General features: G+C 39.0%; 1 long non-coding RNA gene across 1 annotated transcript; it reads right to left on the bottom strand.

Annotated features, from left to right (window-relative positions):
- Nucleotides 1–364: 364 nt before the first annotated feature.
- LOC308189931 lies at nucleotides 365–22962 on the bottom strand. The gene is made up of 5 exons (XR_013946739.1): nucleotides 21243–22962; nucleotides 14447–14555; nucleotides 9785–9892; nucleotides 6105–6289; nucleotides 365–2961 (listed from the first exon to the last, which is right to left on the bottom strand). It is a non-coding gene; the product is annotated as an uncharacterized lncRNA (long non-coding RNA).
- Nucleotides 22963–24372: the final 1410 nt, after the last annotated feature.

Genomic DNA, 24372 nt, shown 5'->3' with positions numbered 1-24372 from the left:
TTCTTATTGACGCAAAATAGAGCAGTAACGAAGGACATAGTAGGGGGGTTTTATTATTATACAAATAAAAACTATGAAAACAGGAAAATCCAGAGTCATATAAAACTATGTATATGTAAAACACATAGAATTAAATGCACAGAATTAATACTGGAAAAATATTTTAAGAAAAAACACAGCTACAACTCTACCTTTTTTTTTGTTTGTTTGTTTTTAACTAAAACATTTAACTAAAAATGTTCCCATCATTTACCAACTTTTTAAACCAGGGTTATTGATATTTTTCACTCGGAGCATTCTTTAACAAGTTGGGGGGGGGGGGGGTAGTATTCCTGTTGTCTACCAACTTTGCTCTGATCCCAGAACTGAGTTATTTTGAAAATTATGAAAATATGCTCTTTCTGGTTTTTATGTCTATGTCTGTCATTTTGGTGCTAAAAATTCTACGCATAGGCTATCCTGGGATTGCCCAATACTGTGATTTTCTCCCAGCAAACTTTCTGTTTGCCACCGTCAGAAACAGTATTTCATATCTATCAGGACATTTGCTAATAGAAAGGTCAATTTTCAATAAACCTTTGCTGTAGTACAATCCCATGTACATCACATGCATCATTTGTTTCAGTTTGCAGGGTTAAGGAGGAAGTAGAGCCAGGACTCTGTAAGCCTGGCATCTTGTTCTTCCTAAAACACTGACCTGCCTGGAGTTCTACGGGTCCCTTCTCAAGGCAGATTTTTTTAATTTTTTTCTTGCTGTGTAATCACTCAGGTTGGAGAGGAATCAGAATCATTTGTAATGAGCTCTTACATTTCCCAGCTTTGCTGAAGGTTGTATGTCAGGTTGCTGTGCTAACAAAAGCAAGGTTGCAATTCTGAGTTTCTGTGGTAAGTTTTGAAGGTGTTTTTTTAACATTTTTCTCCATGCTTTTTCCTATGTAACTTGGAGGAAAAATGTAACTTATTTACTTATTATTTAGGCTGAGTTCAAGTGATTTTTGAAAACTTAATTCTTCACAAATTTTCTGATAATTGCAGACATGATATTAAATCTGAGCTCCCATATGTTTGAGAAGCTTTTTCTATTCATCTGTGGTAAATGCCTTTTCATCTTGTTTATATCTGCCTATTTTAAACACAATGTAAAAATTTCATGAAAGGTTTCTTGAATACAGCTTGAAATTTTTGGGTCTTCTCCTTGTGCTTTGAGATCTCATATTCAAGAGGGGAAACCGTGCACATGAAAAGCTTGCTGTTGTATGTTGACTCTGTAAGCAGAAGTGTCACAGTGTATTTGCTTCTTAGGTCAATAATAGAGAAGTTCTGTTATGTAGCACTCCCAAAAACACAAAAAGCTGGCATCTTGCATGTGATTTTGGTCTCCCACTATAAACAGGAAATATCTTTTAGGTCTTTTAGTCCAGATTAATTTTCTTTTCCTCCTAATACTTTGCTCCTTCTGACATCTGAAGTTTTGTTGTGGTTCCTCATAAAGGAAGTTGTTTTCTGAGAAAGATCTTAGAATTTATTATTATATGTGGGTTTTAGGGGCCCACACCTGAAGTTTAAGATATATATTACCTATACAGATGCACAATGCAGCCAAGTATCCATGCAATTCTTCATTTTGAAAGGAGGAAGTAATATTCTGAAGAGATGCCATGTAAAGTCAAACCATGCATTTGCATTGTTCCTCCACTGATAGATTATGACCAAGTCAAAAGAACAGGGCATCAAAGAACAGGACTGTCTTCTCTTTTGAAAAAGAACCATCTCTTGTGAACATTAATGCTCACTACATGGGAAGAGGTTCTCCTTTAGTCTTCTCCTGTTCGTTTACATCCTGATAGTGGTGCCTAGTGTGCTGCCAGGATCCTCTATGCTCTGGTGCAGCTGGGAAGAAAGGAGGCAAGTATTCAGCCGGGTATCCAAAGACCAGCCTTCTCTACAAGAAACTTCACAGATGTAACTGTGCAGCACACTCTCCTAGAATGCGTGCAAATCATACTGACAACATGTGCTTTGCAGCAGAAGTTCTCCTGGTTCCCCAGGCACAAGAGCACTTGTAGGCCAATAAAGCTGCAACCAGACTTTAGCTTTGTCAGTACAGAAGTGCCGTAAGAAAACAAATAAATAAAGGGGACGGATGACATGACATGACACTAGCACTACACTCTTGGCATAAGTTTCTGACATAGACCTGATCTGAGTCTCAAGACAGTGCAGCTTGCATACCTTCTTCCTCTCGGGATTGTGCCTAAAGTATAGCCTGGACATTAATGCTTAGGTGACAGGATTTTGAGGTGACATGTGAAGGGCAGAAGGGATGGGAAATTGTATGCATGGTGGCAGAAGAAGAGTTGAAACCACTTCTTCTCACTGTGAGACCACAGCAAACATACTTGTGTTAATCGGTTTGCTTTCATTTTATATTCTTCCTGCCCGTTTTTAGTGAGAATGAATAATGTCCATGTCTCATAACACCTCCGTAATAGTTCAGCAGGATTGCTGTGACCTTATCAGGTTGGACCAGGACTGATTAGCTGCAGATTTCGATATATGAAACTCGGCGGACAGGCCAGGCTTGCAGAGTTTGTACTACTGCAGTTTCTGTTGAGGAATGTAAAGTGATCATTTCTGTTGCTCTTTGAAGAGAAAAGTAATAAATTGATGGAAATTGGAAATGGAAAATTGAAGTGAAATAGTGAAATGCATTTTATTTTAATTAAACCACCTGATTTAGTTTTTGGAAATAGATATGTTGCACTTTTTTTGTTTTGTTTTGTTTTGTTTTAAAGCCATTTGAACCTCCTATCTGTTTATGCCAAAGATGAACCTTTCCAGGTGATCAGAAATGTAGGCTTCTTAACTGATGTGAATGGCAGCCTTCCTGTTTTAAATTCCAAGTTGTAAAAAGAGAGTTGCACTGCCAATCAGCCAGGAACTGGTGCTGCACTGGCCTTTCTAGAAAAACAAACAATGGGTAATAAATGACTTTATGGTAGGATTGAATTTAAAACAAAAAAATCCTTATCAGTACAATGTTTTCTGGTCCACTAAAACTCTTCTATTTTAATCTATTCCAGCTATGTTACATTTCCCATTTATAAAATTACAAGTCCTTCTAAACATATGTATGTATGTACGCATATATACATACAACTGTGAACATACATATAGACTTGAATATATAGAAGCACTTTCTGTACTTACACAAAGATAGAATTAGAGCAAAATGGCACCCTAAATGATACTATTTCTTTGAGCAGTACTACTAATACATGGGACATCCCCGTCCTCCTTTCTACTCTGAAATCTCAATTTTTATTTAAAAAAAAAAAAAAGTCTGTTGTTCCTAGTTACCTTCCCACCAACCCCCCCCCCCCCAAAAAAAAAAAAAAAAGAACAAAAGAAAAAAAAAGTTTTTAAAGTAACCAAATGAAACCAATACACTTCTAGCAACTTTCAGGGAGCCAAGCAACATAGTGCAAAGACCAGTCTCAGGGATGCACAGTTCAGGTAGTATATTGGCTCTTCTTCACTCAGAGAGGTTTCAATGGGGACAGTCCCCAAGGAGATGATAACTGTTAGCAGAGGAACTAGTTCTCTGGCTGACCGAAGTGTGGAAGGAAAGTGTGGGAGAACACTCTAGTGAAGATCTTTACTATTTATTGACCAGAATTTTACTTTGTTGTTGTAAGCAGCATGAGTGAAAGTAAAAAAGATAACAAAACAGCTTAGCAGGTAAAAATGGAGTGTAGGAGTTAAACTGCATGCAGAGAGCCTTTCAAAGCTAACAGGTACACCTGAAACCCAACTGTACGTTAGCTGCATGCAACAAATATATGGAGTCTGTTGGATCCTACTGGATCACATTCATAAAAGTATAGAAAATGGGAATGGCACCTATTAGGAAGATTTCTGAGATTCTCAGAATGGAATAACTGGAAAAATCTGATTGCTTCCACTCTTCCTTTCCATTCAGTTCCTGCCTTTGTACCGCATAAAAAGTATGGCACAATGAACCAGCCCACAAACTGTCTTCCAGAGCCAATAAACCAATACACTGAAGGCTGGCTAACAGACCTAAAGGGAATGCACTGTATTAATTTACTCAGACATGTTTTTCTACAGTTTGCAACATCTGCAAAGGAGACTCAATCACATAGTTCTCAGAGTAGTCAAGAAATCTTTATGCTTATGCAATATAGGCAGCTGGTGTTCTTTACTCAGACTTTTCTCTGACTCTGTATAGGCAGCACTTCAGTATAATGTTCCTGTGTAGGTGCACACACCATGCACCTGTGTTATCCCTTTTTTTCCAGCAGAAATTATTTTGGTACACAACTGAGGTTTTTGATTTGGATTTCTCCTGTATATTTGGCAATCCCATCAGACCAAAAATAAAGAGACAGGTATCTTCCTGTGTACATGTATGTATCAGTTACGCTTGGTCAGGGAATTTGATGTATTCAGGAAACACTGGTCTTACCAGGTGTGAGCAATACAACTGTGCAGAGCACTCACAGCATCACATCAGACCTATTGCATAAACACAAACTCTTGATCTGCACCTCAGTGAGAACTCAGATGCATCTCCAAATTTTTACATTTTCTATACTTTCAGGAGCCTTCTGGAATATCAAGGAGAATATATCAATCTTACTCCTACACAGATGCTCTGAAAATCTGAGAAAACTGCATGTGCCAGGCAGCACAGTGGAGAATTGCACCTCTTAAGGCAGATAAGGGTGAAAGATAAGACTGCCTACATATGCAAAGGATATGCAGCACAAATCCAACTCTACTTTTTCCATGCCTCACCCCAGGAGCTACAGATCCTTTCACCTTGTACTGCACACAGTCAGTGCTCAGCTCGCAAATGTAGAGCTAGTTTTATGCTGGAGTTTTCAAACAGCGTGGTTCCAGTGAATAGACACAGTCTTCTCTTTTTTGGCTCCCCACTAAGTAATGCCTGCAAAATACGTCAGACAAATGTTGGAAAGGTCAGGGGCCAATGGCTGACAGGAAAGCTGGTTCTCATGGCTCTATCCACAGGATAGGGTGGGTGCATTTCCCAGTGTGGCCCACGGTCCTGGTCTCTTGGTGCACATCTGGTTACATTCTCACTGTGTTTCAGGGCAAAACCTCCGGGAGAAACCTCACTTTCCTTTGGAGGGAAGCTAGGGCATACGAGCAAGGTACATTTCAGTAGGTTCCCTACCCTCAAGTAGGGAACAACTAGAGCTGTAATGTGTGAATCTCCTCCAGAGACTAGTTAGAACTATTATGTCTCATTTTTTTAACATTATATATACTTTCCATTGACCGAAGGTCAAAAACATTTCTATCAAGAAGGTGCATTCCACAGGCAGCATGGACATGGCATGCTATGCAACATGTCAGATGAATGTCAGTGAAAGGAAAAAACTATAGGACAGCCTTGTATGCCTTTGTGACTTGCCTTCCAGGCTGCTTTGTTCCACAGGTAGCTGTTGCACTGCAAAGCTTACATGGAAAACTCACAGGACACCAGACCTGTACATAATTGCAGGCAGTGGCTCAATGGCAAGAGCTTCCAACCCCTGTACTATTACTTTTAAAAGGGACAGGAGCTTTCAGGAAAAAAAAAAAAAAAGCAGCACATTTAGATGCTGCCCTGCTTAAAATCTGGCCTGTGCACTCTGACTTGAGCGGCAAGTTTGGAAAGTGCCATTAAGGAGGTCATACTGTAAATTCTACTCTGTCTAGTAGAAAATAGGCTTAAATCATTCTCCCTGGCCCACGCCTGGGCTGCTGTGCTATGAGTCATGATCCGTCCTGCTCTCTTTCCCTTTCACACCTGGATACCTTGCAGACTGGTGGTTAGACCCCTTGGAGGTGCAAAACTGGTTCAAATCCTACCAGGCGGGGATGCCTAAACCAGGAAGCTCCTGCGGCTAACCAGACGTGTACGATTGCAGCAGAGCATGACTCAGTGAACGAGGATGACTTTTTTCTGAAGTTCTGTGAATGCTATCTTATACTTTCTTACCTTTTACTGCAGGCATCTTCAAAGATACACTTTAAATTTACTGAACAAATTACAACATATACTAAACACAAACCTGTGAGAGTGATCGAGCACCGGAACAAGTTGCTCAGAGAGGTTGTGGAGTCTCCATCCTTGGAGATACTCAAAATCCAACTGTACACAGTCCTGGTCAACCTCCTCTAGCTGTCCCTGCTTTAGTGGAAGAGCTGGACTAGATAGACTCCAGAGGTGCCTTCCAACCACAGGAATTCTGTGATTCTACAGTTTTGGGAGGAAAAAACATTTTTAAAAAATTTTTTTTCATGTGAGCAAAAAGCACTAGATAAAAATGAAAATATTTTGGATCTGACTGATGAAATGCATTTATTGTTTTAGCCATGGAATTGCAAATTCAATTACAGTCTTAATTCCATTTACTGAACCCTGCTATATTCAGACCTTGTTTTGACTCTGTTGAGGTACAACAGTATTGATGGATGTGTGTGGCACCACTGTGACTGGGATGTGAAATCATCCGTTTTCCCCTCACATGCAGAAGCATTGCAGCAATGATTAATAATGTATTTTTCCTTCAGCATCTATTTACAGAGGTCTTCATTTGCAAGGCATGTTTTATTTTTTTTTAATTATCATCATGGTGAAGTCCTTAATAAGTGATATTTACTGAGGGAAATAGGTGCAATTTGCCTGAGACGTGTAGATGAGCTAATTCCACGTATTATCAATCTGGCTTCAAGAAATCTGAGATATAAAGGTGTTCCAACTAAGATTTATTGAATTTTCTTAAAGTCTTGAATTGTTTTCCCTTAAAGCATTTGCTTCAGTAGATCTTTATCAATTTACCTGTGCATACATGAAGATCCATATGCAATGAAAAATGTTTACAACAATTTGCTGAAAGTCTCCACATCTAAGGTTATCTTTGCATATTCATGAATACACCTAAGGGCTGAAATATCTTTTCTTCATGACAGATTTTGCCCTAATGATATGTACAGTATGCCATTCAAAAAAGCAATGACATTTGGACAGTCATTTCTGAAACATAGTTTCATGGTTCCTCAAAGTGTTGTTTACATTTTTAATCAAACAATCACTATTTTATTATGGTGAAACAAATGATAAAATCTTAGATAATCTTTCATGAGATGTATCAATGAGAAGATTGGAAATCCCACAAACTGTTGCACTTTCTTCTTTCAATTGATCATTGCCATTTTTTTGATGCCAGATCCTCCAGACACTGTAAAAATCATAATGTTAGGTAAAATTAATAAATAAGCACTGGGAATAGACAGCACAGTGGATGTTGAAATACAGGATATTATTATTAAAAATATATTCCCATGTTTTATTTATATAGAATTATGACTTATTTATGGCAAAAACCTTTAAAAGCTGTGAAAGCAGTTTATTATGCTGATTTGTGTACATTAGGCAAATTCACCATTCGTTTTCTCCTTTAATGTGGGACACAATCTATTTAAACATATTGCAGTGGACCAGTATGCATGTTTATAAGCAGCAAGAAAGTTCATTTATTGATTTACGAATTTGCAGAATGTTATCACTTCTTGCATCAGGGATTTTCTCTCATACAGAGAGCTACATCAACCAAAGTGAAAATTATTGGCCATCAAAATGAATTTGTGTATTTACCAACCATGCATATATGATTGAATTATGTATACAGTTAAATCAATAAAATGACTTTGTTCTTATCAATGTAGTTTATTCCCCTGGTCCACATAGAACTACCTTAGACAAGATGTACTTATTCCCTCTGCAAATGTCATGCAGGGGTTCATTGTAAAGTGTTTGTGCAAAAGAATCAAAAGTTCAGCTCAAGCAGTTAAACCTAACCAACAAAGACTGGTTCTCGTCTTTCTCTTAAGCTCTGATTCATATTCTGAACTTCTGAATAAAAATAATGCCAGTCTCTTAAAAAGATTAAGCTCTTTAAATTATTATTATTATTATTATTATTAGTTGTAAATGAATTATGGCATGCCCTTTATTCATTAGACATCTGTAGCAATGAGTACATATTCATAGTGGCCACAGCTTGGCAAAGCTGATTAAACAAGTATGTGCTTAACTTTCTGCTAGTGTTCAAATCAATGCAACTTAAATTATAACTGATTTAAAACAGGCTTTAAGATGGGTTTTGCTCTGCTTTTGATGCCCAGACACAGGGCTAGATACAAACATAACATCAACAGTCAATGCTGACCATGGTATGGACTTTCCAGCGCAACGCTTTTCCAGTGTCTGCTGTCAGATAAAGTGATGCTAAAGGAATGAAAATGAGGAAAACTTCCCACCTTGGCTACTTCCTTTTCCTGGGACATCACTTCCAAAAAAGCAATACTCCGATATTTGAGCCAAAGTAGAGGGAAAAAAATAAAAAATAAAAATAAAAAAACAGTTGTGAGGTTTGTCATATTCAAAGTTACCTAATAAGCTCGTATTGGTGAAGAATGGAAAAATGACTCCTAAGACTAAAATGATAAAAAATAACCCTGATATTTACATTTTCTTTCATTCCAATTCATCCCAATGTGCTTTGTAAATTCAAATAGTCTGACATTTATATTAAGCTGGAAGGGTCATTGGATCCAGTTCTGCAGAGCAAGACATCAGAGTTTAGAGTCCCACTGATCATTTGTGCCTCTCAAGAACAGGCTCTGGATGAATTAGCACCACTATTAATCATAATAATACATCTATGTCTTGGTTCTGAGATTCTTGAGATGTTTTCCAGAAACTGAAAACTGGCATGATACTAGCCAAAAAAACATTAAAGCATAGGTCTGAAGTCTCCAGTGAATCCTTCAGAAACTGCATAGCTCTCACAGCATAATATTTCTGACAGGAAATATACACTTGAGATGTTTTAAGCTTGAAATGTCACATACACAATGGAGCTTAAGCCTGAGAACAGCTTCCCCTGTTTCCAAGATCATAACACTAATATTATAATTGAGAGGATAAAATGCCACTTCCTTGCTTCCCATACCCCTCTCCAAATGAAATGTGAGTCACTTCATGAATTTTATCTATGGCAAAGCCTAATGGAATAATTCCAGCCTGTCCTGGACAACCTTGCTGCCCAATTCCCTCATACACACACTCACACACGTTATTTCTGCTAGCTTGAATTTCATATCCGCCTCTGCCCAATCGTTTGTGGCAGGCTCTAGTGGTAAAGCAAATGCTCTGCTGCTGTTTTTCCCCTTAGAATTACAGATCGGTGAAGAAGTAGCTTAAAACATTTCCACTTGAGAAAAATGTGATGAAATTGCTAAAGGTTCAGCAGCCTTGAAACACTAGCAGGCTATTGACACCAGGATTATTCCCAGACATGATCTTTCCTTTGGAACCTGCAGCTGAAGTTTGCAGTATTTGTTCGTTTCATGCCTCCTCTGTGTAGCCTGTCTCTCTGGCTGATTTTCTTCCTTTCTTTATCTGAAGCTGGCATTTTTTCCACTCTCAATAATTAAGCTGTCTAGTTGTTAGAGACGTGCCTATTTTATCACATGTATGTCTCGTACACAGTTGAAAAAGGAGATCTCCAAGGGAGAAGAAGGCTGGCGTCTCTGCTGTTGAAACGGTTTCAATCTGGCCTGAATACTTTGCCTGCAGTGCTGCAACCCACAAGGGGGTCTTAACCTCTGAAACCTGCTGACTCAAGAGTAATTGGCCAGCATGATGCCACTGTGACCATCAAGTGGAACAAATAAAATTACCCACCATTTCAGTGCCGTGATTGTCTTCTCCCACTGCATGATTCCATGAATCCCCCGGAGGACTGACCTGCTTATAATAAACAAATTGTTTTCTGGGCTCCTTTTCCATTGCCTGTAGGGGAGTTACAAGAAGACAGAACCAAGCTGTGTTAACTATATTTAGTGATTTTTTTTTTTTTAAATTGCATCAGATGGTTCAGATGACTAGATACAGTATGATCTTTTAAAATTATATCCTCAAGAAGCAAACAATTAGAGAGAACAGCATCTCCACAAGGAAACTCAAGTTTACACAGCAATAGAAAGTTATAAATTCAAAGAATTCAAGAGGATTACACATATCCAAACTGGACAACTTAATTCATTTTCCTGCGCAAGACAGCTTAAAAGCAGGGATTCTCTTACTCTATACACAATTTTGTAATTTGTTTGCATAAAATCAAGTTGTTTACACTCTAGGACATTGCTATATAAAGGTCGTTGCCAAAACTTGCTGTCTCCTATAACAGTATAAAACCAGAATTTCTCCCATGATGACTGTGGGTTTATTCAGATACACACCAGTGTAACTGAGAACTAAAGTTGGCTTTCAATCCCTGTCTAAAAGAAGCTTAGTAACGAGTAGAGGGGGAGAGCTGGGGTGAGGGTGGGGTAGAGGGGAATGAGGCAGTTCTTGTTCTCACGCTTTTCCTCCTTTGTGACCAGATAACAGCACCCCCAATCTCTGGATTCATGCAGAGGAGATAATATGACCTGGTAAACACATCAGCAGCACTAAGAGCGTGAAACTTTATTTTGGTGTTTTCAGTAACTGCTGGAGCTGATAATGGCCCTGATGTGGCCACAGTTGACTGCAAAAGTGCAGATTTAGTCCCAGTCCCATAAAGTTTTGTACTAACACTGTATGAAATTGCAGTTGTTTTGAGTTTCCCATCTTCACCTGAAAAAGAGCAAAACTTGGAGAGTATGTGAACTGTTGTTTTGGGAAAGCAGGTAGAGGATCCCAATGAGTTTTGCAGAATCAAACCATGGCTAAAGAATAAACAGACCAAAATAAGATATATAGCAAGCTACCTCGCCTTGACTAACAGCAACCATTTTAGATAACTGCCAGAGTATATCTGAAAACATACTGCTGTTTGTTGTCATATATTTAATTTAGAACCCATTCACTTAAATCATGTTCGTAAATGTAGGCAGACCATTAAGCATGTTGTTAAAAGATGGCTTGAAAAGACAAGGAAAATGTATACTTTTTTTTCCCCTTGCATTCTTTCAGTTGTTATGTATGATTACCTTATATCACTGCTAGATCCACTTCACTTGGCTTGTTAAGATATTTTGAGTGATATTTTACATGTATTTTCAGCTTTCTTTCTAAGTTTTGAAACCAACACATTAACAATGCTTAAAGAATGAGCAGTAGTCCTTATCTGGTTCTTCTGATCCAAAGTAAGCTCTCAGCCTGAACAGACCATAGCATTCAGAACAGTTCTTGTAAATCAGAAGGAGTCTGACCCCTGTTTCAAATTTAGCATGCATCCATTTAGCATTTGTTTTATTTCCAGCAGATAAGGGGTAGAGCAAACCTACAATGATTGTACCATACACAAATCTTTGCCTTGTCTACGTGTTTCTTTCTCCCTCCCTCCCCTTTCGTTGCTCAAGCCTTTGTATGTCAAGCAAGATAGAGAAAAAGTAAAGAGAAACTCGTATTTGAGACCGTAAATCTTTCAGGATGGAAAGGACAGTCAACAAAACTAGTCAACCAGTATAACAGACTGATAAATCATGGGATACAAGAATTCCCTTTTATAGATAAACCCTCAGAAAACAGGTCTCCATGACTGTGAGGCCTGTGAATTGTACTGGAACACTCTTCAGAGTTTGATGGATATATCATCGTATGGAAAAGATTTGAGACCTCAGGGCTAGTATCCACCTGAGTATGGCAACAAAAATTGTCCAGTGCCCAGGCATCTCTAACTGGTCATACTATGCTGCAATCTATGTTGCAAAAAAGGCTAAACTCCCATATGTGAGAAATTTTCCAAATATTTTCATAGCCAGCAGGCAGATCATGCACTAACCTTTGCCATAACATAAACCCAATATGTAGATTGTATGCAACTTACGTGGGTCTTTTGCAAATCACAGAGCTTCTCTCCCTCTCTGCTCCAGAGGTTCTGAAGGGCTGTGATCTGTCCCAGAAGTCACAGAACCCACTGACTGTGCAGGACATGTATATATACATACACCTCCTCCCCACTCAGCCCTGGAAGGGGACCATGAAACTGGAGCAGAAGATCCATTTTCTTTGCTCAGAGGCCTTTATGGGGCAGGAATGATACCATTTGAGTATCCTTGCACAGGAGGTTTTTTCCCGTTTTTCACTTGAAGTTGGTTGTATATGTTGAGTCTTTTAATGAACTTTGCTGAACAAAGTCTTAAGCAGAACAGTCTTAAGCAAGCTACCCAGGAAGGAGACATTTGAGCAGCAACAGCTCAAGGACACCAGCTCCTGCATACTTTTCCTCAGGGAACCGGCAGCTCCAAGAGCAGCCAGCACCCAGAACCTCCAGAGCAGGCTGCTGGGAGAAGTCGTATTGAACAGAGGCAGTTTTGCTGAAATCTGGGAGAGGAGACATTTGCACAGTTGGTTTTAACGCTTTAGGAAATATAGAAGATTGTACGCCTTACTAGGAAGAGAGAGAAAACAGATCACAAACATGAAGAATAATCACTGGCAGATAACTCTACTTCTCTGTGAAACGTAATCCCCAAATACTCTGGCAAGAAGATAGATCATTACACCATAATGACGAGCATTAGTCTCAGGTCTCAGTTTTTCAAAGAAACTAGGTTTAAAAATAGACTTCCTAAACCTTAAGGCCTGGAAGCTTGTGCAGACATTAAGATTTGTCTGCAGCTCCTTACTTTACTCCTACATTTTCCCATCTGCAAACAACTGCTGCGAAAGTCTGCATAACACAGACCTGGACTTTATAGTTCTCAGTGAGGCAACATGTCACCTATATTTATACTACTGTGATCTTATTAAAGAAGGAAATCCTGTCAGTAGTAATCTCAAATTCCTTCAGTTAACATAAATTAAAGCTCCTCACTTCTTTCTTGCAAAAGGATTTTTTTGTTTTACCTTAATGTGCATACATGTGCCTATTAGTACATACTTTTTAAAGTTTTTGTTTTTTTTTCAATGAAATCCTAACAGCAACTGACCACAGAAATTCTCTAAATGTTGGTTAGTAGCTACAGAGACATAAACTCACAAAAGCCTTGACTAACTCTTGCTGATAAACATATCCTTGATGTAATTATTGGCTTAAGTCAGAGGAAGTGTAGTTTTCTGGCTGTAGCAGGCAAATGGAATCTGGGAGCTCTGTGGGTCTATTTGTGGCCCTGTTACATGGGGTCTCTGTGAACTTGGCTAATGTAATTGTAAACTTTCTGAGACTATGTATCCCTCTCTGTGAGATGATGATACTATTTCTACTCACCCCAGCTATTCTTAGAAGGATTTTTTTGCAGCCCCCCCGTCATGAAGATTGACACTGCAGTTCCAGGTAGAGATCATGTTAGGAGACCATGATGTTTCTCCATGTTAGGCAGCCATGATCAATGATATGATCAATGATATTATATAATGCAAATCTAACAAAACATTTTCAGTTTTTCCTAGTTTGCTGTATCTCATACTGAACTCATTTTGGCTTTAAGGTCAATGGTGTTTGTTATATTTTTGTAAGACAGCCAAATCAGTAGTAATAATGAATTCATGAATTGTGCTCTAACAGACTAACAGACTAGTAGAGATTCTCAGAGACTTTGTTGGGTGGTTTTTGTTTTCTTTTTTTATTTTTTCAAATACATTTAAGTTTCCTTTATTAAAAATGGAAAAGGTTTATACTTTATTTGGAGATACTGTGATGCAGGCTCTAAGATAAAGAAGTCAAATGACAAGGATTTCTTGTACAGATTTCATGGTCATAAAACATAAAGTGGTTACAGAAGCTGCAGCCGAACAAAAGGCCTTTTTATGTTTTCATCCTTTCTGAATAATTCTTATAACTCTATAGCAAACTTAAGACCAACAGAAAAGGACTGAAAGTCATGATGATTAATGTGACAAGGGAATGAGGAGGTCAAACAAAGGCATTGCTATTGTCCGTAGTCCTCGTCACAGTAGGTGATTTGTAGGGTTAAATCCATTACAGAGAAAAGCAAAACATAAAAATTGAAAATGCCATGCCAGTGCAACCTGTGGGAAGAGGGCAGTGTTTTTTGATGCCAGATCAGCACGTGGGTTTGATGGTGTGTGAGGAACAGAAGCCACACAAGCACCTGGAAGCTGTTATTACTGCACCCATTCACCTGTCTTTAGCCACGGCCAGTCTTCAAAGGAATGCAAACAAATAAACAACCTAGAGGCCAAGGTATACATCAAGGCAGTCAAGGAAGTGGGAATTCCTTCCTGGCCAGTATAAATATGGTATAAAACAAACGATCAACAAACAGAAATCACACACCCCCTTGGAAATACCAATAAATCACCTACTTCCGAGCTTTCACTTTTCAGTCCTGAACTGTCTTTTCTCTAAACATGAAAAGCTCTACTCTTAGCAATGTTTTAGTCTTTTCTACTCACCACCTGCTTGGAAGGCCATTCCAGGACATTGTTCCCAAAACACTTAGAATCCTCTGAAATCCAGTCTCCAAGCTATGACTGCAACAGTGGGAAGCAACGCAGCTTCTGTCTGGAATAAAAACAGTAGATAATTCATACCATTTCTCCAACATGTTGAAACTAGAAGATAAAGGTAAGTCACAAGCTCACAGTCCTCCTTGTGGCCTTTGTCTCCTTTGCAGCATTCATACCTAGAACCACTCAGCACATGGAAGAAATGCTGCCAGGAGAATGCAAAAATCTTGATTGAAGTGGTTATGGCCTTTTGCACATGCATAAATTTCAACTCCTATCTTGAATAGGTTCAGAAAATAGCCCAGACAGTACTCATTTCAGCTTCAGGGCACTCCTGGGAGATGTGTAAGTGAGACTGCTTTACATCTTCTACTCTAGGCAGTTGTGAAGCCACCCAAGGTGATATGCACAAGTGTTCTGTCATTGTTATGAGGGTCAGTGTTAAATCCATCTCGTATCCATGCAATTTTTCTCACAGGACCTGCATTTCTTATGTGTTTGTTTTATTTTGTTGGGTGGGTGGGTTTTTTGCTTGATTTGTTCAGTTTTGTTTTTCCCACCCAGTAGTTTATCTTTGAGTTGTAAATGCTTTAGTGTGGAAGTAGTGATACTGTAGCAGAACTTCTGTTATCACAAGGTTCTGTTGATAGCAGCAATTCTTTACTAATAACACTTAAGTGAAACACTGATATACAACCACTGTGATTACAAACCTGGGATAGTAGAAGTGCTATCATTTAAAAAAATTACCATTGCAGAAATAAGGATAGACTAGAGACACAGTTAAACAAAAATTCTCATCTCACTTTAATCACAAGAAGATTCTTGAAGTATTTCTGAATGACTAAAGAACCACAAAATATTTAACCAAAAGAATTATGTTGGACAGACAATGCAGAGTAAGAAAAAAAATACTCTGCCTTTACATGCAAGACAAAACCAAGTACTTCATACTCTGTATGCATTTTTTAACAAAACCAGGACAAAACACATTCTGACTGGAGGCTATATTTTGGGTTGCTGGGGACTCCAGGTTTAGAAGATGCAACATGGTATATCAGAAAACATTCTCTAGATACCATAAACAAAGTTTAAATATGAATTATGAATGCTTCTGGTCAGCCAATGAATGACAGTTCTTGACATACTGAGGATCTGGGATCTGCTACTTAATAGTCCCCAGTAATGGAGTGAAAATCTTTTGGGGCATATAAAGAGGTGGGCCCAAGTCATGAAGGTATTAAAATATCATTTTAGACATCAAATAAATACAAATTATGAGAACAAAGAGAGGGAGGTGGTGAGAGGTGATAAGTTATTCATCTCTATCATGTGCACGTCATGAATTCAGCTATGGTGTTTTACATCTTGCATCTCTGGAAATTGTTATATTCATAATATATATATACATGTTAAGAACTGTTAAATCATCGTTATGGATGTATATCAACTGTATTTGCAATCAGCAGTATTAAGAGCTTCACAAAATACACTGATAGGCTTTTGGCTTACATATGAGACCAAACAAACATGAAGATTTTAGAGGCTCTCTCTGCTTATTTAAAATGCTATAAAACATACTTTACAGAATAGAAAGTGGCTTCAGTAACTGAAATGAAAGGCCTCTCTAGATTTTGATCCATTCATTCTGGTGCACTTGTTTCAACAGATATAGCCTTTCCTCTGTGAGAAACACAGCCCAATTTCTTTCACATTCTCCAGATAATAAACTAATAAACCAAAATAAAGCCCAATATTGCAATGTGATGAGAGCCTTCTGGGAGTGTAAGTGGCCTCCACCTCCTTTGTCTTACAGGACTGGGTACTTCACATAGCAGCAAGACAGATGGAAACGATGTCACTGGAGGCAACTCACACCTTTCATCAGAGAGGGGAAAAAGAGAACATCTACATTATTTTCACAAGGATGATCTGAAAAGTGCTTTCCCATGAGTTGGAAGGACCCTCAGAGCCTTACTTTGAAACACTCATGTTGTTTACTGTGAAGGATATCTTGAAATTCAACAGCAAAAGAATAGTTATTCTTACTCAGTCATTTACAGCTGAAATTTTCACTGTAGTTGCTTGACTGTGGTGGAAACCCCAGGGCAGATGTGCATTTGAGATTAATCTATTCTGTTTTGTTGCCTTAGAGGACACTGCTAAAATATTACCTTGCTACAATAAAAAACATAGATATGGGAAAGTCATCTAGTCCCCCTCACTAACACTGCAGACTTGCCCTCTGCAGAGTGTTCCCTAGTGCTTTGTCCAGTCTATTTTTAAAGGGCCTAAGTGATGAGAATTTCTGCAGAGGAGAGTTCACAGGCAGCCCTCTCTCCTCTAACAAAGCTCTGAATAGATAAAGAATAATAACAATATTTTTATCAAGCTTTCTCTCTTTTACCCACCAAAGTACTTAGGGTGCTAAGTAGCCATCATAAAGTTCTTGTCCCAACCAAGACCAGCAACGTTAAAAAGAGATCAGTAAAGAAAAAATAACAATAAAACAAAAGACAGGCGAGGACAAGGGCCCTAGCAGATGTGCAGCTCAGGAACAAAAGGGTCTTATAGTAAGGATTGTTGAAGCAAACTTTCTCAGCAGAATTCATAACTGTTCGAGCTCTAGGGCCAATACAGGGAAGTTTTCATAGTGCTTAACTGTCAGTGCTTAGCAGGATATTCAACAATCTTCAAGCATTCTTAGTATCTCATAAATCCAGACCTACACTGAGGGAAACTGAAGAAGACCATATTTCTGAGCAAAGTTCTTGAGGTAACAGAAAAAAAATAAAGAGATGTCATTTTGATTTGTTCATTTGCATCAAACCCAACAGGTGAGTGCTACAATTTTAATCACTTTATAAATCTTCCTTCTGTATCTGCTAAATTCTTGCTGACCGGTAGTTGCAGCAATTTGCCAGGTAATACCAAAAGTGAAGAATAGAATAAAAAGCTTCACTATCTTCAAACTCAAACAAATGCCTTTAGGAAAAAGCATGAACCAAAACCTAAGTCAAGTGCCTGTCTTTTCCATCCATGTTTGTCAATGCTAAAGCCCTACTGGTTGCTACTTGCACAAGAACACTATTGCAACTTCTGTAGGGGGAAGAAAAAAAAAAAGAAAAAGAAAAAAAAAAGTGTTATATTTCTTTTTGACAGAACCATTAAGGAACTCTGTAATGTTTCAATCTGTGGTCAGTGTTCTGTTTTGCTTGGCTCACTAAGCCCTCAGCCTCAGCTGGCATTTCCTAAATTAACAGCACATTCACTCCCCACATTAAGACAGTCAGACAAATGGTTCAGCCTAAACTAAGCAGTTTGACACTCATGTGCTTCAGCAAAGCTGAACAGCATCTCATGACGCTTACATGATTGGATGATATCATAATCATATGATAAAAAGCCATTAGGCCAGGACCAAAACCTAAAACATAGGTCATTATGTTAGATGTAAAAAAGTGTACCCATTTAATAGAATTAAAGAAACAAAAAAGAGTTCTGACACCAGGGAACATCTGGCTAATATTTACATCTCCTGTTTAATTTGGATGCTTCAGTTTAGTTTTCAAGATGGCAGTGTATAGAAACAAATTAAGCCAATCACTCTATCTGCAGTTTAAAAAACCGAGATTTGTTTATAGTTTCTCATATTAATACCTCATCCACTTGGCCAAAATGCCTCGTGAAAAATATACCTCAAACACACAATTCCTCTTTAGTAACAAAGCCGTAATTCAGCATAATTCTTTGTTGATGGGATGAAAAAGGGAGTCATGTAAACTTGGAGTATTGAGATGAAGAGATAAAGTTGGGCCATAGGAAACGAAACAGTCTTCAGTGCTGTAGGGTTAAACCAAAGCCCATTAAGAAAGTCAACAGAATTAGCATTTTGGGCCCCATCCTACTTTCCTTTAAATCAATGGGACTTTGTCACTGACACCAGCCAAAGCACAATCACAGACATGTTCAGTGTTAAACTAACATGAGTTGAATGCAAGCTTGCTGGATGAGCCCTGTGCATGGGAACTTGCAAGTTTAACTCTGTGATGAATTTCATACAGTGCTCATTTCCAAGAGCACTGAAACGCATGAAGCAATTCAGCGATGCATATGTAGAACTTCATAAAATATTATCTCTAAAAGAAAAACTGGCCAAGTGACAATATTATTATGTCATAGGTAATTAGGTAAGCTCCAGAACATTCAGGTTAATAAAATGAGATACTGATTTCAAAATGCTAGAGAGAATATAAAGCCTGAAGTCATAACTTTTACTTACAAACCCAGAGGGACAGACAGGGAAATCTCTTCATCAGGCTTCCCTGTTTCTGAACATACAAAGGACCTACCAGGCCAAAATCTATTCAGTATTACTGAGTATAATTGGCAGGTATAAGTAACAGTATTAGCATCAGTGAATCACAGTATCCAAACCCCAGGTCTAGCTAAACAGTCCCAGTATTTGGGCTGTTTCTAGTCTGCTATTTCTAGAGGCAGAAGAAAAACCCATGGAGGCTCATTGAATCTTTCCCATGTCTACCTAGACTGCCATGACTAAAACACAATGCAGACAAAAATTAACAAGAAACCTGTGAGCTTTATGTTAGCAAGCAATTCATCATTGGCTGCAAGGATCTTAGGAGTGGAAGCAAACCTAGCAGTTATTCTGAGTGCTAGACATGTGCTTCAGCATAAAACAGCAGTGTAAGTCTTGTCTCAGGTGAGAAATGCTTGTTTTGCCTGTCACACAGCCCTCAACTGCTTCAGATGCTTTGAACTGAGTGACATGGTAATTCTCTTTTAGGGATACCCCACAGCCCAGAGGAAACATGGATCTGTTCTCATCGTCATGGGGGTGCAAACTCCAGCTAGGCTGGTCATGAGGCATGCCAGGGCCTGGCCTCAGGCTCCCAGGCCAGCTGGCTGGAAGACTCCCACCAGAAGGTGGGGGCTGGCTCAGCTGGCTTACTGGGAACGGTTTCGGGGCCATGCTGACCTCTGGACCATCTCTGGCACCACTCAGAGCCAAGAACCAGCCTCACAGTGTGGCAGCGCAGCCACTCCACTTGTCTTTATTCCAACCATTTAATTTACTAGGAGAGCTACGGCCTGCCAGTGACAGGCTCTGCTGCTCTGGGGACAGCTGAGCCTGAGTAGGCCTGGAGCCAGAGGGTGGCCCATGGCCCTCTTTTATTTAGAGTAATATATAGCTACTGGGTATAGCTACTATATAGCTATATGCTGTGGTGGATGTGAGCATGTCCTCAGCCCTGCTCTGCTAGGGAGACAGAAGGAGGAGAGTCCTGGGACAAGGTACCTGTTCTCCATTCATCAGAAATGGCAGCTCTTAAATTTTATTTAAAAAGGGGGTCACCCACGTGCCTGTCATTTCTTATACATTGATTTTTACTTTCTACAGAGCCAGATGAAAAGTGTGCTACCTTCTGAGGAACATTTCCTGCAACCACAGTCATCAGAAGTAACCCTTTTGTGAGGTAAAACCAAATTATCCATTACCTGGAGCAGCAATGCCTTGTTGTTTTGCTGTTTGAAAACCTCCGTGTTACAGAGTGCTTTTGCAAGCAGGAGTGGCCAAAAGTGTACTCTTCTGTATAAAACTCTCGTTTTCTTTCATTCTCTCTCTTTTTTTTTTTTTTTTTTTTTTTTTCTCTCTGTCCTAGGGCATGGCAGAAATGGAAAGGCAGAAATAGGAAGTTCAAGCCTATCTCTTCCAAACTGCTCAATTTCTCCTTCCAAAAATGCTCAGGGAAAAATGGATGGGAAGTTGCAGGCAGGGTATAAAGTGCTCAGAGTGCTGCAGAAGTGATGTAGTCATTTAAAAGGATGACTTGGAAAAACAGTATGTTTCTTCTTTTGACATCCTCCCAGGAATGTCTGCATCAGCCAACTTGCTTCAAGTGACAAAAGTCATTACAGATAAACACAGTGGATTGTTTATTTTGGAAAGGGACTGGGGCATAACTCCTCTGAGGTAAAGCACAGGGTGGTTCTCTCTTTACCTGCTGCTGAATCCAGCGGAGGGGCAAGGTGCTGCATGCTTTGTGTTAAAATGACTAACAAGACCTTTGTCTAGGCTTGAACTCTCATACCTGTTTGCAGTTCCTGACATACCTCGGATCCCCCCCACTGCCTGCTGAGCCTGCGCTGGAGCACTCGGATGGCAAGCCTCTGGAAACAGGATGCCACGGGGATCCACGGGGAAGACAAAGCCCCTCAGAAAGGCGAGCAGCCTCGGGCCACTCTAATTACAAGTCCCTGCACTGCTTGAAGGTACTCAGCTGACATGCCTGAACTGTGCAAAGACCTTCAAGTGAACTATTATACAAAGCTCAATGTATCACATGGTTGCGAAGCAGCTGCTAAGTCTCACTGTAAATGAGGCACAGAGATGATAAGTCACATACTCTCATATACAATGTGTTTAAGGAAACCCCCACCCTACAGATTTTACTGCCTTAGGGTAGGATGAAACTTGGGAGGTGAAGGGGAGGGAGGGGGATGTGGGAAAGAGTTTTATGTGAAGACGTTCTAGTCTACATTAAGGATGTGTTTACTTCTAGTAGCTTTGGCAAGTTAATCATAACATGCATTTAAGTTCTTTCAATAACATCCCCCAAAGTGGATTTTTTTTAAATGTCACTTCCCTGTTTAAACCAGCACAGAACTGTACATCAAGATAAGTCTTCCACATGAGACACAGAAAGCAGTAGTTACTAACATTTGGCTTTTCCTCTGCTCACTTTGCTTGAATACATAGAAGCCTGAAATGTGTGTTCTCAATTCAGATAGGATGAGTGTAAATGACATGCGTTTGATTGCAGAAATATGACAAGCAGAAAGACTGACATGATTAAGAAAAATTCCTGCAAAACAGAAGACAACAGATGACATAGTCCACAGTAATTAATATGCTGTTTGTGATCATCTTAGAAAAAATGATTGAATTCTTTGGGTAAAGCCTAATGGCTGCAGGGTAGTGCCTTAAACACACCCATGAAGGGTTTTCCTATAACTCAGTGACAAGCTGTGGCCATAGTCATTTCTGAAATCCCAGATGCATAGAAATACATGGTTGGGTGGGACCTGCAGAAATCATCCAGCACTGCGCTGAGATAGGCTAGGCCATAGGAATCAATTTGATGCCGAAATGGGAGCCCAGACCCATGAGAGCTATTAATTCAGACTCTCTGCACTGTCAGTAGGTGGCTCATCTTTTCAAGATTTCCCCTTCATCCATGACAACAAAAAGTAAATATATGCCTTCCAAAGTGAAAAAATGTTATTTATATAGTGAAAATATTGCAAAATAGTAATGCAAAAACAAGCTTAATTCTCTTTCAAAAGGGTCTAGAAAAAAAAAACTTGGAACTTACTTACCTGACACGTGTGTGTTTTTAGACAAGTATCCACAATCGTATACTCCCCTTTCCACACCTTCTTCAATTAATTTTCAAGCATCCCTTCTGAAACAAAGTGTGTAAAATATGTGCATATAAAGGATATTTAATGATCTATAAGTGATATCACATTATTTGCCAAACATATATGCTTCCTTAGGCTCTGTTAAGAAAACACTTTGAAGCAAAAAATAGAAATTCAAAGAAGGAAAGTATAGCAAGAAGCAGGTGATTAGAGGTAGGCCTTCCTGGGAGGAGACTTCCAGAACAAGAGAAGTCCCTGACAGGACCTGCAAATCTCACTTTTCTCTATGGATTTGTTGGAAAAGAAAGATCCATAAGATTAAGTGTAAATCCGGGGGCATGAAGACGATGGCAGGAGATTCACATTTTAGCTGTCACAAAGGGAAAATACTTCATCATTAAAACTAAAGTCAGAATTCTGTCTCCTTTACAGAGGGCTTCAAACCATACTTAGCTTCCAAGGGACTTTTTGAATAGTTAACCATTTGCTTAGGTGATTTGATCCTGCTCTCATTGAAGGCAGATGTGTCTCCCTTCAACTTCAAAGAGAGCACGATGACACCTTTGCAAATTGTGTTTCAATCTGGATAGCAGAGGTTTGCACTTAAAATATTTTCTAATAGAGATACTGCAGAAAGCAGAAGTAGGCCCAAACTATGTTAAAATTTCACTTAAAAAATAAAAAAATAACAAGAAAATTTTAAAAAAAGGAAAAAAAAGAAAAAAGAAAGAAAGAAAGGAAGAACATCCCAAAGTAAATTTGGACAAACAGGTTTAAAACTAGCACAGATGGGCCAAAGTGCTTTTTACCCCTTATCACAGACATTTATATTATATGTCAAAGTAATGCAGAATGCAGCGATAGTCAACGTTAGAACGCTCTGTCTGGGTCATGCAGATTCATCATCAGCTGAAACAAAGTGTATTTTCTCCTGGAATGGGTCACTGTTCTCCTCAATCATCTCACGCTTTTGTTGTGTTTATTTTCAGCACCAGTTTAATCTTAAAGATGCCATTTAACAAAGAATTTGTCCAGATAGTAGCAACATATGGAAGCAGCTGTTTGCAGTTCTTGGTCATAAAATGAGTTACATCTTCCTTTAAACAAGACAGCTTTTCATTTTGCTGCTAAACCTGCAGTTGAATCAGTACAAAATGATAATAAACATGTCTGAAGAGAGGTCTCCAGCTCAAAGCAAGAGTTACTGTCCATGAACTCTGCCACCCTTTGCTTCTTATTTCCTAGCACAGGACATTTGTTTCAGAGAATAGCTATAACATGCAAAACATGAACTACTTTTTGGCACTCAATTCTTAATTATTGTTATTATTGCCATTAAAAGAAATCTCATGGCTGAAAATATCTTCAAAAATGGAAGCATCTGATATGTTACACATTGCCTTAGTGCATTACAGCAAAAATAAAACAGATAATACTTTGCACAGCATGTCCAAAGCATGGGCTATATCTACACTGCCAAATAAAACAGGGCCAGGGAGTGAACTTGATTACAGGACTATGAACATTCATTTTGCTTAGTTATTAATACCTTTTCTGTCACAGTTTTGGCCTGTGCTGACTAACAGTTTTCAATAATAATGCCCAGGCATGACTGATGGGAGAGCACATGAGGCAGGGAGCTCACCCAGCAGGCTATATGAGTGAGACCACAACAGATTAGAGTTTGTATTGTCCTGTAATACTATCCCATATGCTTTGTGCATTCACACATCTCAAATACACCTTTGCACCAAGGAACACAACACAACCCCACAGTTTTCATGTTATGAAAACCTGATTCTGACAGGCAGAAACATAGCCCTCATGCTACTGAACGTACCTGAAAAGAACACAAAGTAATAATTACATCTCAGATCCACTGGGAAACCACTTGCTTAGCGGAAATGTAGCACCACAATGCTGTACAACACGTACAAGAGAACAGTACTTGTCCATGCTTTATTTATCAGCTTGAGTGTATCTATGCCATCTCAGATACTTGACATTCTGGCTATTTCTTGGAGAGGAGGAGATTATAACATGAGAGACAGCATTGTAAAAGGAGAATATCAGTAATAACTCTGATGCCTAGACATTCACCACGTCATCTGATGAGGTCTAGCAGATCTAGCTATGGGATATGTTGCTGTCTCTTTAAAGGAAGAAGTGTTTTGCAGTCCATGTGGAGGTAAGGAATAACCAGCTAAACTGGGAGGGAGCACAAAGTACCTACTAGGGAAGTGATCAATGAAAAATAAAGACATGCAGAGAAGGGGGGCTGTAGGATAGGAACTGGTGATGAAAAGAAATGAAATAATTGAGCCGATGAGGGGTTTCAATCAGGGTCAGAGAGGTGAGAGCTGAAAGTTCACCAGAACACCTATTCAGTTCACCAGTGTGGTATGTTAGGATCATGATGTCGTGTG

Source organism: Anser brachyrhynchus (assembly GCF_964034855.1).
Source record: "Anser brachyrhynchus genome assembly, chromosome: 2".
Classification (NCBI taxonomy): domain Eukaryota; kingdom Metazoa; phylum Chordata; class Aves; order Anseriformes; family Anatidae; genus Anser; species Anser brachyrhynchus.
Note: the sequence above shows the minus strand (reverse complement) of the source record. Positions and strands in the feature narration are given on the sequence as shown.